Below are 13,039 nucleotides of genomic sequence, written 5' to 3'. Positions count from 1 at the left end.
TTATTTTTTACGTAGGAGAACCATAAATGAACATAAGAGTCAAACAGATTAGGAGATGCTATTTGTTTTCTGTTTTTATTTTTTTAAACTGTCTTGCTTTGTCACCAGGCTGGAGTTCAGTGGTGTGATCTTGGCTCACTGCAGCCTTGACCTCCCAGGTTCAAGCCATCCTCCTGCCTCAGCCCCCCAAGTAGCTGGGACTACAGGCATGCACTACCATGCCCAGCTAATTTTTCTATTTTTTGTAGAGACAAGGTTTCACCATGTTGCCTGGTCTGGTCTCACCTGAGGTTCAAGCAATCTGCTCCCATAGGCTTCCTAAAGTGCTAGGATTATGGGTGTAAGCCACGGTGCCCGGCCTGCAATTTTTACAGCTAGAAAAATAAACAGAGTGTATGAAGAATTCCTATAAATTGAAGTCAAAAAAAAAAAAAAAGGAAAAAAAAGCAATTCACAAAAGAGAAGAGTAACCTCAGATGGCCAATGACCATGTAAAAAGACATCCTTCACAATTAATCAGGAAATTCAAATTAAAATAAGAAATCATTTCACTTTTTTTTTTTTGAGACAGAGTCCCGCTGTCACCCAGGCTGGAGTGCAGTGGTGTGATATTGGCTCACTGCAACCTCCATCTCCCAGGTTCAGGCAATTCCCGTGCCTCAAGTAGCTGGGACTACAGGTGGATGCCACCATGCCCAGCTAATTTTATTTTTGTATTTTTCGTAAAGACAGGGTTTTGCCATGTTGGCCAGGTTGCTCTGAAACTCCTGACCTCAGATGACCTGCCTGCCTCAGCCTCCCAAAGTGCTGGGATTATGGGCACAAGCCACCGCATTCAGTGGCCATTTCACTTTTTGCCATAAGACTGTCAAAAAAATAAAAAGTCTACAAGCTCTGCATTCCTCCCCACACCCATTTTTTTTTTTTTTTTTTTGGTCTTTACTTCTTATCCTTTTCCCCACTGCTTATTTTTTTTTTGTTTTTTTTTTTTTGTTTTTTTTTTTTTTTTTGAGACGGGGTTTCGCTCTTGTTACCCAGGCTGGAGTGCAATGGCACGATCTCGGCTCACCGCAACCTCCGCCCCCTGGGTTCAAGCAATTCTCCTGCCTCAGCCTCCTGAGTAGCTGGGATTACAGGCACGCGCCACCATGCCCAGCTAATTTTTGTATTTTTAGTAGAGACGGGGTTTCACCATGTTGACCAGGATGGTCTCGATCTCTCGACCTCGTGATCCACCCGCCTCGGCCTCCCAAAGTGCTGGGATTACAGGCTTGAGCCACCGCGCCCGGCGCTCCCCACAGCTTATTATACCACTCCAGCCATACTGGCTTACATGAGGTTCCTCGAATACATCATGCACATATATTCCCAGGGTTCTTTGCACTAGTCATTGCCTCTGCCTAAACATTCTTCGCCCAGATATCCACATGGCCAACTCCCTCACCTCCTTCAAAAGCCTTTGATCAAATGCCTCTTTCTCAATGAAAGGTCTACCCTACCTTCCCTAGTTTAAACTGCAACCCCATCTGCACTCTCCACCCTCTTTAATTAGCTCTATTTTTTTTTCCATTAAGGCATTTATCCCCTTCTGGTATATTACATACTTTACTTACTGATGATGTCTACTCTTTAATTATTATTATTATGCTGTCAGTTACATGAGTATCCTAAGTGCCCAGAGTAGTACCTGGCACATGGTAACTATACAATAAATCTGGCGAAATAAATATATGTATGTTTATGATATACATAACAGATGTATATAGTAGGGTAAATATGTAACATATGAACAAATGTTTATGAAGGCACAAGTTCTTTTTGTTTTAAAATATTAGGGTTGTAAACCAAAAAAATTTACATTTCTAATCTAAACCTAGCAAAAACCAGAACAAATGGGTTGCTTGGCTTTATGAAGAACAAAATATGTCGGCCACATGACAGAATCCCAAGTCAGCAAATAAAAAGAACATAAAATTCTGTGTTCTAACTCTAAAAACATTTGACATATGAAAGAAAAATAGGTTTAGGCCACGGGTTGGAGAGACACGAGTTCTCCGTAGCCACCGGCAATAAAGACCCTGCAATTTGGCATATTTTTGTCTTGGTGTTGACTTTCTATGCTCACTCCAGTACATTTTGGAGGTCCCACCAATATTTATCTTCCTCCATCACCAGATAAAAGCTGTCTCAGAGTCTCGCCCGGGCAGTGGCTCTCACCTTGGGGACCTCTAGGGGAGCCGCCCCCTGAGATGTTGCAGGGCCCCAGAGTTCCGGACCCATGGAGGATGAGTGACTACCCAGCTGACATTCACCCGAAATTCCTCAGGGTCCCAGGAACCTCTGGAGTCCTTACAGGCACTCCAGTCTGTTCAATCCCAGATACACCAGCTCATTAAGGACACCCATCCCACCCCATTGGACCTCGCAGAGCAGCCAACACACCCCTTCCAGACCAGAGATTCTGGCCTTGTTAAAAGATTCGCCACCTCTGGCCTCACTCCCTGTTGGAAGGGACCCTACACGGTTATCCCGACCACACCCACTGCACTCAAGGTGGACGGACTAATGGCCTGGATTCATCACACCCACGTCAAGACTGCCCCACCGGAAGGGCAATGGAGCATCAAACACTCATCCCCGGATTCACTAAAGCTAAGACTTGTGCGCTCTTCAGGGTCACCACCCTCGCCACCCTAATCTGTGCTGTAAATCCCTATAGCAACCCCCACCTAAAACCCACCTACTATCAATGGGTCCTCACCAAGGTCTCCACTGGAGGATATGTTAGTTCCTTAACCGGGAAGGGATCCACCCTAGTCAACTTAACCCTGGAGTACATTTCTAAAGAACCCCATTACCTTCTCCCTAGACCTCTGTGCCCTCCTGGGCCTCAACCTAAATTTCAGAACAAGTGGAGATGTAGCCGGGTGTGGCAGTTCAGGGGCAGAGCAACAACTATCTGTGCCAGGATCCACCTCACAAAAAAAGATGGAACTGTGGAGACTTAAACGAATTCTTTTGCCCCCACTGGGGTTGTGAAACTATCTCCACTATATCAGTGTACACCAAAAATATAGACTCCTTCATCTCTTATAACAGAGACTCTCCCCCATCCCCATGCTACACTGGGTCTTGTAATCCACTCAAGATAACTGTAACTACCCCAGATGGTAGATGGACAACAGGGCAAACCTGGGGTCTCAGAGTATATATGTGTGAACGGGACATGGGAAACATCTTTCCCACTCCTACTGGAACTCATGTTTGGCCGCTGCCTCCTAAACCAACTGCTCAGGTTCGTAAAATCTAGGGTAGACTCCATAAAATTAATGATATTAAGGTCTCAATATGGGCCCTTAGGACCAACAAACAATACTAACCTGTTGGAGGAATCAATGATTTAATTCCTGTAAATAAAACAAAGGCAGAATGTGACATGGTAAAAGCCCCATAAAACTGCATACCTCAACCATACCTCAGCTTTCTACTGAAACTGCTCTCTGTAACCCAAATGTGACAGGCAAGCAGTCCAAACCCATGCCATCTTGGCCCCTGTGACTTGTATTAAGTAATTAAGGACTGTAATTTCCACCCATACCCAGACAATGTGTAAACAAATGCTAATCTTGACTTTTGTGAACCACTTAAGCAACAATCAGAATGTCAAGACCCCTTGGAGCCCCTCACCACTGGAGGCCCTCACCATTGGAGCCCAGCAATCCACTGGAATGTCCGGAGCCCCTCACCCTCATCTCCGCCCAGGAGGTTATTTACAGAATCCACTAGCCCTCAGAACGTCTGAAGCTCCTCACCCCCACCCCTGCCCCTCATCCTCACTCCCGAGGTGGTTTTACGGGTATAAAAGGTCTTGACACCCTCCTTTCAGGGCCACGGTTGGAGAGACAAGAGTCCTCTGTGGCCACCGGCAGTAAAGACCCTGCAATTTGGCATTAAAAAAAAAAAAAGAAAAGAAAAACAGGTTTAAATGTACCCAAATGAGTATAGCCACAATAACAAGGACAAAAATCAAAGAAAAATACAAAAGGAAAAGAAGACAGCCTATGAGGAGAGGAGGAGGAAACAAAAAAGATTAAAAAGGGTGAAAAAATCAGGCAAACACATATTCTCAACTACAAAAGATGAATCAGGCCAAGCATGGTAGTTCATTCCTGTAATCCTAGCACTTTGGGAGGCCAAGGCTGGAGGATCACTTGAGCCTAGGGGTTTGATACCAGCATGGGCAACATGGCAGAACCTCATCTCTACCAAAACCAAAAATTAGCCAGGTATGGTGTTGTACACCTACAGTCCCAGCTACTCATCAGGAGACTGAGGTGGGAGGATGGCTTGAGCCCAGGAGGTAGAGGTTGCAACAAGCTGAAATCATACCTCTGTACTCCAGCTTGGGTGACAGATTCAGATCCTGTCTCAAAAAAGAAAAAAAAAAAAAAGAAAAGATGAATCCGGCCAGGCATGGTGACTCACGCCTGTAATCCCAATGTTTTGGAAGGCCAAGGTGGAAGGGATTGCTTGAGGCCAGGAGTTCAAGACCAGTCTGGGCAACACAGCAAGATACTATCTCAATGAAAATAATAATGACAGTCAGGAGAAGAACCAAAGAACTTGCTGAACCAAATTTAGGAGAAATGATAGGAGTAGTTTTTTGGGGGTCTATTTTAATGCAACAACATAGCAAGCCTAGAAAGTGACAATGAATAAAAAGCCTTGGCAGAGAAAGAGAGACTGCAATCAGATATGGTGGCGAACAAGGTCAGGACTATTTTAAGAACTAGAAAGGCACTGTCTCCACAGCAATTTCAAGACAATACCTGGTCACCAGATTCTTTAGTTGGGCAGGCACAGACTCACACTAAAAATGTAGATCAGCAGGTATGTACTCTAAGAAGTTCAGTCAGAATTCCAAATTTTTTGGCCAACATACTTTTACAACCTCAGATTAACCACTTGGGTTTAATATACAATCTTTTTTTTTTTTTTTTTTTTGAGACAGGGTAATATACAATTTTTTTTTTTTTTGAGACAGGGTCTCACACTGTTGTCCAGGCTAGAGTGCTGTGGTGCGACACAGTTCACTGCAACCTCAACCTCCTGAGCTCAAGTGATCCTCCCACATCATTAGCCTTCCAAGTAGCTGAAAACACAGGCGTGTGCCACCAAGCCTGGCTTTTTTTTTTTTTTTTGGTGGAGACGGAGTTTCACCATGTTGCTCAGGTAGTCTCAAACTCCTGAGCTCAAGAGATCCACCCACCTTCCCACCTTGGCCTCCCAAAGTGCAACCAGCCACAGTTGCAATGTTTTTATAGAATAAAGTGAAGCATCTTTTTAGTGCCTTCACATTTCACAGGTATATTTGCAGATTTCCTCAACATTTCATTAAAAATTGGTTTATAAACCCAGTATTTCTATTACCTCTTCTAAAATTAAATATATCCAATTAAGCACTAAAAGTATCAAGACAAAGTATCATATCCTTTTTAAAATTCAACTTAAACTTGGTAAGTCAGGAATGCTAAGCAAAATTCTGGCAACAGTATTTTTGGTTTTGGCAAATGCGTCTATGATTTGTTTTTTACTGTCTGACACAATCCAAAGGAAAAATAATTAAATTACTTGAACTGAAAAGAGCACAAGAAGCTGATGAGTCACTCGAACTGAAAAGAACAACACATAAAACTTGGGCTATACAGCTCTGCATTTTATGAAAACTAATTTCTAATTAATTTCAGAAATAAAGCATTGGCATGGACTTTGACAAGAAAAGATACCAAAACACCTTCAAAAATCACGGACAAAAACACTATAGCAGAAAACATGAAAACACGTTTGTTCTCTAAAGCTTCTAACTAAGGGAATCCAATGATTTCTTAAATTCAAGCCCATTCTTCCCTTTGTAGATGAGACTGTAGGCACTGATATAGACTAGGCATAGTTATGAGCGTGAGAGAGAACAATCTTCCTGTACTTGAGGAGGAGGGAAATGTAGGAAATGTTCTTCATGTAAGTAGGGCTATCAACTCTACTTGGAACCTGTCCTTCCAAGCTACCAGGAACTGGTACATCCCTCAGAAACCAGAAATGTATATAGATGTCCAGAATAATCTGGGAGAAGAAAGAGAGGGAATCTATATTGTCATTTGTCTCTAGAGAAGAGATGAAGGATTGTTTAGATTCCTGGTTCTCATCCCAGGAGCTAGGAAACCATGGCCTCCTAAGGCCACCTGGCTAAAAACAAACAGGGAAAAAGGAAAAAAAGAAACTTGGCAGGGAACCTGAGATGTGCCAGCCCATCAACCAACAGCCAGAACAGAATGAATTTAGGTCAAGGAGAAAATCTGGAGTGTACTAAACCTCCTTCCTGTTTTTACTGGATTCCTAAAGATTAGAAAGCTGTGCTTCCCTAAATATATTTTTCTTTTTCTTTTTTTTTTTTTTTGTGACAGATTCTCACTCTGTCACCCAGGCTGGAGTGCAATGGTGTGGGTGACAGAGTGAGACTCCTGTCTCAAGTGTCTCGGCTTCAAGTGATTCTCCTGCCTCAGCCTCCTGAGTAGCTGGGACTATAGGCACATGCCACCATACACAGGTAATGTTTGTATTTTTAGTTGGCCAGGCTGATCTCAAACTTCTGACCTCATGATCCACTCACTTCAGTCTCCTCAACTGCTGGAATTACAGGCGTGAGCCTCCATACCCAGCCTAAATACATTTTTAAATAAAGACCCTTTTGAGGCCAGGCGTGGTGGCTCACGCCTGTAATCCAACCATTTTGGAGGCCAAGGCAGGCGGATCACCTGAGGTCGGGAGTTCAAGACCAGCCTGACCAACATGGTGAAACCCCGTCTTAAAAAAAATTAATTAATTAATTAATTTTTTTAAAAGACCCTTTTGAAATCGGCTGTCAAATGTGCTAAGAAGTGGGGTAAAGGAGGTTTGTGAGAAGAATTTTCAGAACTGATGTCCAAAGTGATACAGGGGAAATCAAAATGAAATGCACAGAAAGAAAGGAGAAACAAAGGTATTCCATCCTCCTCACCTGAAACATTCTCTGCAAATGATTACGCTTTAATAAGAAGCCACCGGATTACCTGTGCTGTGACTAAATAGTACATGTGAGCCATCCCTGAATCAGCTAAGTCTAACCTAGCACATTTACAACTAAATGAAAATACGGTCAAACCTAGAAAGCACACATGTAGAAGGATGGGAGAAATGGTTCTAAAAGGAACGCAAAACCACAGACCACTTAAAATTAGACTGTCTGAACTGCTCACATATGAAATGAAGAGCTTCCTGGACTTATTTCCTACTACCAATCCCACTGAAGACGAAAGCGGAAGAAACTTCCATACAACTGAAAGAAAGATGCAAAGGCCTGGTCTCACAGACTAGGTTTCTGGGTGAATGGTAAACTCTGGCTCCTTTTCTTCACCTCTATCCTACTGTAGCTTAACTAAAATAGTTAAGGACTAAGGCAAAGGTAAACAAGCTCTAAGGTTACTGGGAGACTGGTGTACACGCCTCCCTACTGGAGAATTTTTCCTCACCATGTTATCTTTTTTTTTTCTATGAAATCAAATATATTAAATTTGTTAAAGCAGTTCAGGATTTTTTTTTTTATTTTAAGTTCTGGGGTACATGTGCAGATCCTGCAGGATTATTACATAGGTATACACATGCCATGGTGGTTTGCTGCTTCCATCCCCCCATTACCTACATTAGGTATTTCTCCTGTTATTCCTCCCCAATATCCCCACTCCCGCTATCCCTCCCCAGTCCCCCACCCCCAAGAGACCCCATTGTATGATGCTTCCCTCCCTGTGTCCATGTGTTCTCATTGTTCAACACCCACTTATGAATCAGAACATGCAGTGTTTGGTTTTCTGTTCTTTTGTCAGTTACCTGTTCTCTCTGTTTGGCAGGGTGGCACTCATGCCTGTAATCCTAGAACTTTGGGAGGCCAAGGTGTGCAGATCACTTGAGCTCAGGAGTTTGAGACTAGCCTAGGGAACATGGCAAAACCCTGTCTCTACAAAAAAAAAAAAAAAAGGAAAAATTAGCCGGGCTTGGTGGCTCATGCCCGTAGATCCAGCTACTTGGGGGACTGAGACAGGAGGACTGCTTGAGCCTGGAAGGCAGAGGCTGCAGTGAGCCAAGACTGTGCCACTACAATCCAACTTGGGTAACAAAGTGAGTCTCTGTCTCAAAAAAAAAAAAAAATCAAATTAAAAATTTTAAAATCTGCTCTTTCAATTTCAGAATTTCAGAACACAAATAAAAGAATAGTAACTCTTGTCACTGATGCTAATTTCAATTATCTATAACATTGGTTTTATATATGGGAGTTCATCCTAGGTACAAATCTACTACTTTATATTAGCAATATTCACATGTGTCCTACTATTCAAGAGGGAAAACATGGAAATAAAATTTCCTACACCAAGAAGAGGTGAAGCCAAAGCTATGGTTACAGCATTGACCTTTTTAGATTATCTGGGGGCTTTATTTAGGACCCCCTATCAAAAATGGTTACTAGTTTAAAACAAGAAAACTCTCTAGAGTAAGAAATTATGCAACTATGAAATAGCTGCTGGTCATCCATTTCTCCATAAGTCAAAAACACTGGTAATGAGGCTGACATACCTATCAAAGACCGTTAACTCCCATGGCACCTCTGTGGTTTCATATTGTTGAAGCATTCGTTATATCCCTGCGGGCTATAGCTCTCTGTAAGTTTGCTGTGTCTGAACCAAGAAAGAAGGCATACTCAGATTTCTACAGAAATTATGACTTCATGGCCAGGTGTGGTGGCTCATGCCTATAATCCCAGCAATTTGGGAGGCCGAGGAGGGCAGATCACCTGAGGTCAGGAGTTCAAGACCAGCCTGGCCAACATGGTGAAACCCTGTCTTTGGTAAAAATACAAAAATTAGACAGGCATGGTGGGAGGCACCTGTAATCCCAGCTACTCAGGAGGCTGAGGCAGGAGAATCACTTAAACCCAGGAGGCAGAGGTTGCAGTGAGCCAAGATTTTGCTATTGCACTCTAGCCTAGGTGACAGAACGAGACTCCGTCTCAAAAAAAAAAAAAAAAAAAAAAAAAGTTTCTTTGAGTTGAATTACCTATTAGTTGTGTTTTTTTGTTTTTTGTTTTTTTTTTTTTTTTTTTTTTTTGAGATGGAGTTTCACTCTTGTTACCCAGGCTGGAGTGCAATGGCACGATCTTGGCTCACCGCAACCTCCGCCTCCTGGGTTCAGGCAATTCTCCGCCTCAGCCTCCTGAGTGGCTGGGATTACAGGCACGCGCCACGATGCCCAGCTAATTTTTTGTATTTTTAGGAGAGATGGGGTTTCACCATGTTGACCAGGATGGTCTCGATCTCCTGACCTCGTGATCCACCCGCCTCAGCCTCCCAAAGTGCTGGGATTACAGGCTTGAGCCACCGCACCCGGCTACCTATTAGTTTTTAACTAACAAATATACTACCTTATATTAACAATATTCACATGTATCCTACTATTCAAGAGGGAAAACATGGAAATAAAGTTTCCTACACTAAGGAGAGGAGAAGCCAAAGTTCTGTGTTCCTGAACTACGAGACATGAAATGTGAGCTAACAAATAGTTTCTCTTGATAAATAAACATTTTTTTTTTTTTTAAAGAAATACCTCCTGTCTTTCTATGGTATCTCAATGACACCACAAAACTGTTAGACCTCCAAAGGAGTTTTAAATCACTGAATTCTGAGAGGCACCAAGAGGGAATATACATCTAAAAATCAGATATGGCTAAAATCTGGAGGACTCTTCCTTTGGGAATGAAATCATTTAAATGTCTTGATGCTATACTACTCTGAATATCACCTGAAATATATAATCAAAGATCAAATTCTTCAGACACAGACATTGAGATGTATTCAGCTGCAGTCAAGGAATAAGGCAAAATGTCTACCACAAAATACAGCTCCAATGAGTTTTATTCTTTTGAGATAATCTACTGTTACTCTCACATATGGCCGGGGACCAGCTCCGGTTCTCTTCTCCAAGGACCCTGTTCCTGGCATCCTATGTTCCTATTGAACCTCTCCATCTCAAGAGCCACATAGCATATTTCTTATATAGTTAGACATTTAGAAAACAGTATAAGGAGATTTCAGGGCACAAACTCCACTCACTCCCTCTTTCAGACACCACACAATCCTGTAGGCAACATAATGACTATCTATTTGAACATTCAACATGTAGATAAAGATCTTATTAGAGTCTTAGACCAGGTAGCAAAAAAAAAAAAAAAAAGATTTTATTGAAGGGCACCCAGAAGCAGATCAGCAACATGCACATTAGACTACGTGAAGTAAATATGTGAAGAAAGCCTATAACAGAAGAGATGAACAACCAGCATAATGTCTCACAAAATGAAATCAGGGTTGACTGCATCAAGCAGATTAGATTCCAGCTGTCTTCCAACCCTCTAGTGAAATACCAGAATCATTACTTTTTCCTTCCTTCTTGTGAGAGAGGGCCTCACTCTGTCACCCAGGATGGAATGCAGTGGCAGGACCATGGCTTACTACAGCCTTGAATTCTTGGGCTCAAGCAATCCTTCTCCACCTCAGTCTTCTGAGTAGCTGGGACTACAGGCATGTCCTACCACACCCAGCCATTTTCCTGTTCTTTTTTTTTTTTTTTTTTTTTTTGAGATAGAGTTTCACTCTTGTTACCCAGGCTGGAGTGCAATGGCGCGATCTCGGCTCACCGCAACCTCCGCCTCCTGGGCTCGGGCAATTCTCCTGTCTCGGCCTCCTGAGTAGCTGGGATTACAGGCACGCGCCACCGTGCCCAGCTAATTTTTTGTATTTTTAGTAGAGACAGGGTTTCACTATGTTGACCAGGATGGTCTCGATCTCTTGACCTCGTGATCCACCCGCCTCGGCCTCCCAAAGCGCTGGGATTACAGGCTTGAGCCACCGTGCCCGGCCTCCTGTTCTTTTTTTGTACAATAAAGAACAGGTCTTTTTTGTACAATAAAGATGAGGTCTCCCTTTATTGCCCACGCTGGACTCCATCTCCCAGCATCAGGCGATCCTCCTACCTCAGCCTCCCAAAGTGCTGCAATTATAAGCCTGAGCCACTATGCCCAGTCTAATTACTACTTTTAAGCACTTTAAATATTAGAAAAGCACTTCTGTCGGCCGGGCATGGTGGCTCACGCTTGTAACTGAGGCAGGCGGAATATGAGGTCAGGAGTTCGAGACCAGCCTGGCCAACATGGTGAAACCCTGTCTCTACTAAAAATACAAAAATTAGCCAGGCATGGTGGCAGGCACCTGTAATCCCAGCTACCTGGGAGGCTGAGGCAGGAGAACTGCTTGAACCCAGGAGGTGGAAGCTGCAGTGAGCCAAGATCACGCCACTACACTTCAGCCTGGGTGACAGAGCAAGACTTCACCTCAAAAAAAAAAAAAGAAAGAAAAGCACTTCTGTCTACCTCATAGACAACTTGTAATGATATGGGGACTAACTGTCACCTACAAAAACCCATCAACAACTTCCCAACTTAGAAAAACAGAGGAGTGGAGGCCAGGCACAGTGGCTTACATCTAGAACTCCAGCACTTTGGGAGACCAAGGTGGGCGGATCACCTGAAGTCAGAAGTTACCAGCCTGGCCAACAAGGTAAAACCCCATCCTTACCAAAAATACAAAAATTAGCTGGGTATAGTGGCAGGCGCTTGTAATCCCTGCTACTCAGGAGGCTAAGACAGAAGAATCACTTGAACCTGGGAGGCAGAGGTTGCAGTTAGCCAAGATCACACTACTCTACTACAGCCTGGGCAACAGAGTGAGACTCCATCTCCCCCAACCCCCCCCCAAAAAAAAAAAGAAAGAAAAGAAAAGCGGAGAGGTGGTTCCACAGATACAACATTCCTTAAGAGCAGTTTCCAAACTTCTCCACTCCCTCAACTTCCTTTCCTGACTCTCATGTGACATCAGGAGTGAGGTAACATATGAAAAAACACTTTTCAAATATATGCTGTACTGATGCAGCTAAAGCAATACCAAAGTTTTAAAGTCTAAAAAGTTTTGCAGACTGGGCATGATGGCTCATGCCTGTAATCCCAGCACTTTGGGAGGCTGAGGCAGGTGGATCATGAGGTCAGGAGTTCAACATCAGCCTGGCCGACATGGTGAAACCCCATCTCTACTAAAATTACAAAAATTAGCTGGGAGTGGTGGCAGGCACCTGTAATCTTAGTGACTGGGGAAGCTGAGGCAGGAGGATCACTTACTTGAACCTGGAAGGTGGAGGTTGCAGTGAGCCGAGATCATGCCATTGCACTCCGCTGAGATCATGCCATTGCACTCCAGCCTGGGCAACAAGGGCAAGACTCCATCTCAAAAAAAAAAAAAAAAAAAAAAAAAAAAAAAAAAAAAATCACAACGGCCTGTAATCCCACTATTTTGGGAAGCCAAGGTAGGACTGCTTAAGCGGTTTGAGACCAGCCTGGACAATAAAGTGAGATCCCATCTCTACTCTAAAATGCTGATTAATTAATTTAAAAACAGTAAAAACGCCACCCACAGAATGGCAGAAAATATTTGTAGATCATGTATCTGATAAAGGATTAATATACAGAACATATGAACTACCTGTATAACAACAAAAAAAAATCCCAATTCAAAAATGGGCAAGGGCCTTAGCCATTTCTCTAAAGATTCACAAATGGCCAAAAAATATGCAAAAAAGATGCTCAACATCATTAGTCATTAGGGAAATGCAAATCAAAGTCACAATGAGAAACCACTTCACACCCATGTTATAAAAAAAGAAAACACAAAAAATAGAAAATAAGTGTTGGCAAAGATATGAAAAAATTGTAACACTTGTGCACTGCTGGTGAGAATGTAAAGCAGACAGTATGGCAACTCCTCAAAAAGCTAAACATAGAATTACCATATGATTCAACAATTCCACTTTTAGGTCTATACCCAAAAGAACTGAAAGGAGGAATCCAAAACAG

At 42.8% G+C, this 13,039-nt stretch overlaps 1 protein-coding gene across 8 annotated transcripts in view; it reads right to left on the bottom strand.

Annotated features, from left to right (window-relative positions):
- The window catches only part of IP6K1 (inositol hexakisphosphate kinase 1), a 60,453-nt gene that overhangs the window by 29,407 nt on the left and 18,007 nt on the right, over positions 1 to 13,039 (bottom strand). For 2 of the 8 annotated variants that reach the window (XM_074403834.1, XM_074403832.1), the window contains exon 2: positions 7,921 to 8,047. The exons of 4 other annotated variants lie outside the window; for them this stretch is intronic. The gene's annotated coding sequence lies outside the window, so the exon portion shown is untranslated. Of the gene's footprint in view, positions 1 to 3,380; positions 3,408 to 7,920; positions 8,048 to 12,307; positions 12,411 to 13,039 lie in introns of those variants that run through there. 2 more of the 8 variants (XM_010347155.3, XM_074403830.1) reach the window with 2 other exon arrangements.

Source organism: Saimiri boliviensis, chromosome 8 (assembly GCF_048565385.1).
Source record: "Saimiri boliviensis isolate mSaiBol1 chromosome 8, mSaiBol1.pri, whole genome shotgun sequence".
NCBI lineage: Eukaryota > Metazoa > Chordata > Mammalia > Primates > Cebidae > Saimiri > Saimiri boliviensis.
Note: the sequence above shows the minus strand (reverse complement) of the source record. Positions and strands in the feature narration are given on the sequence as shown.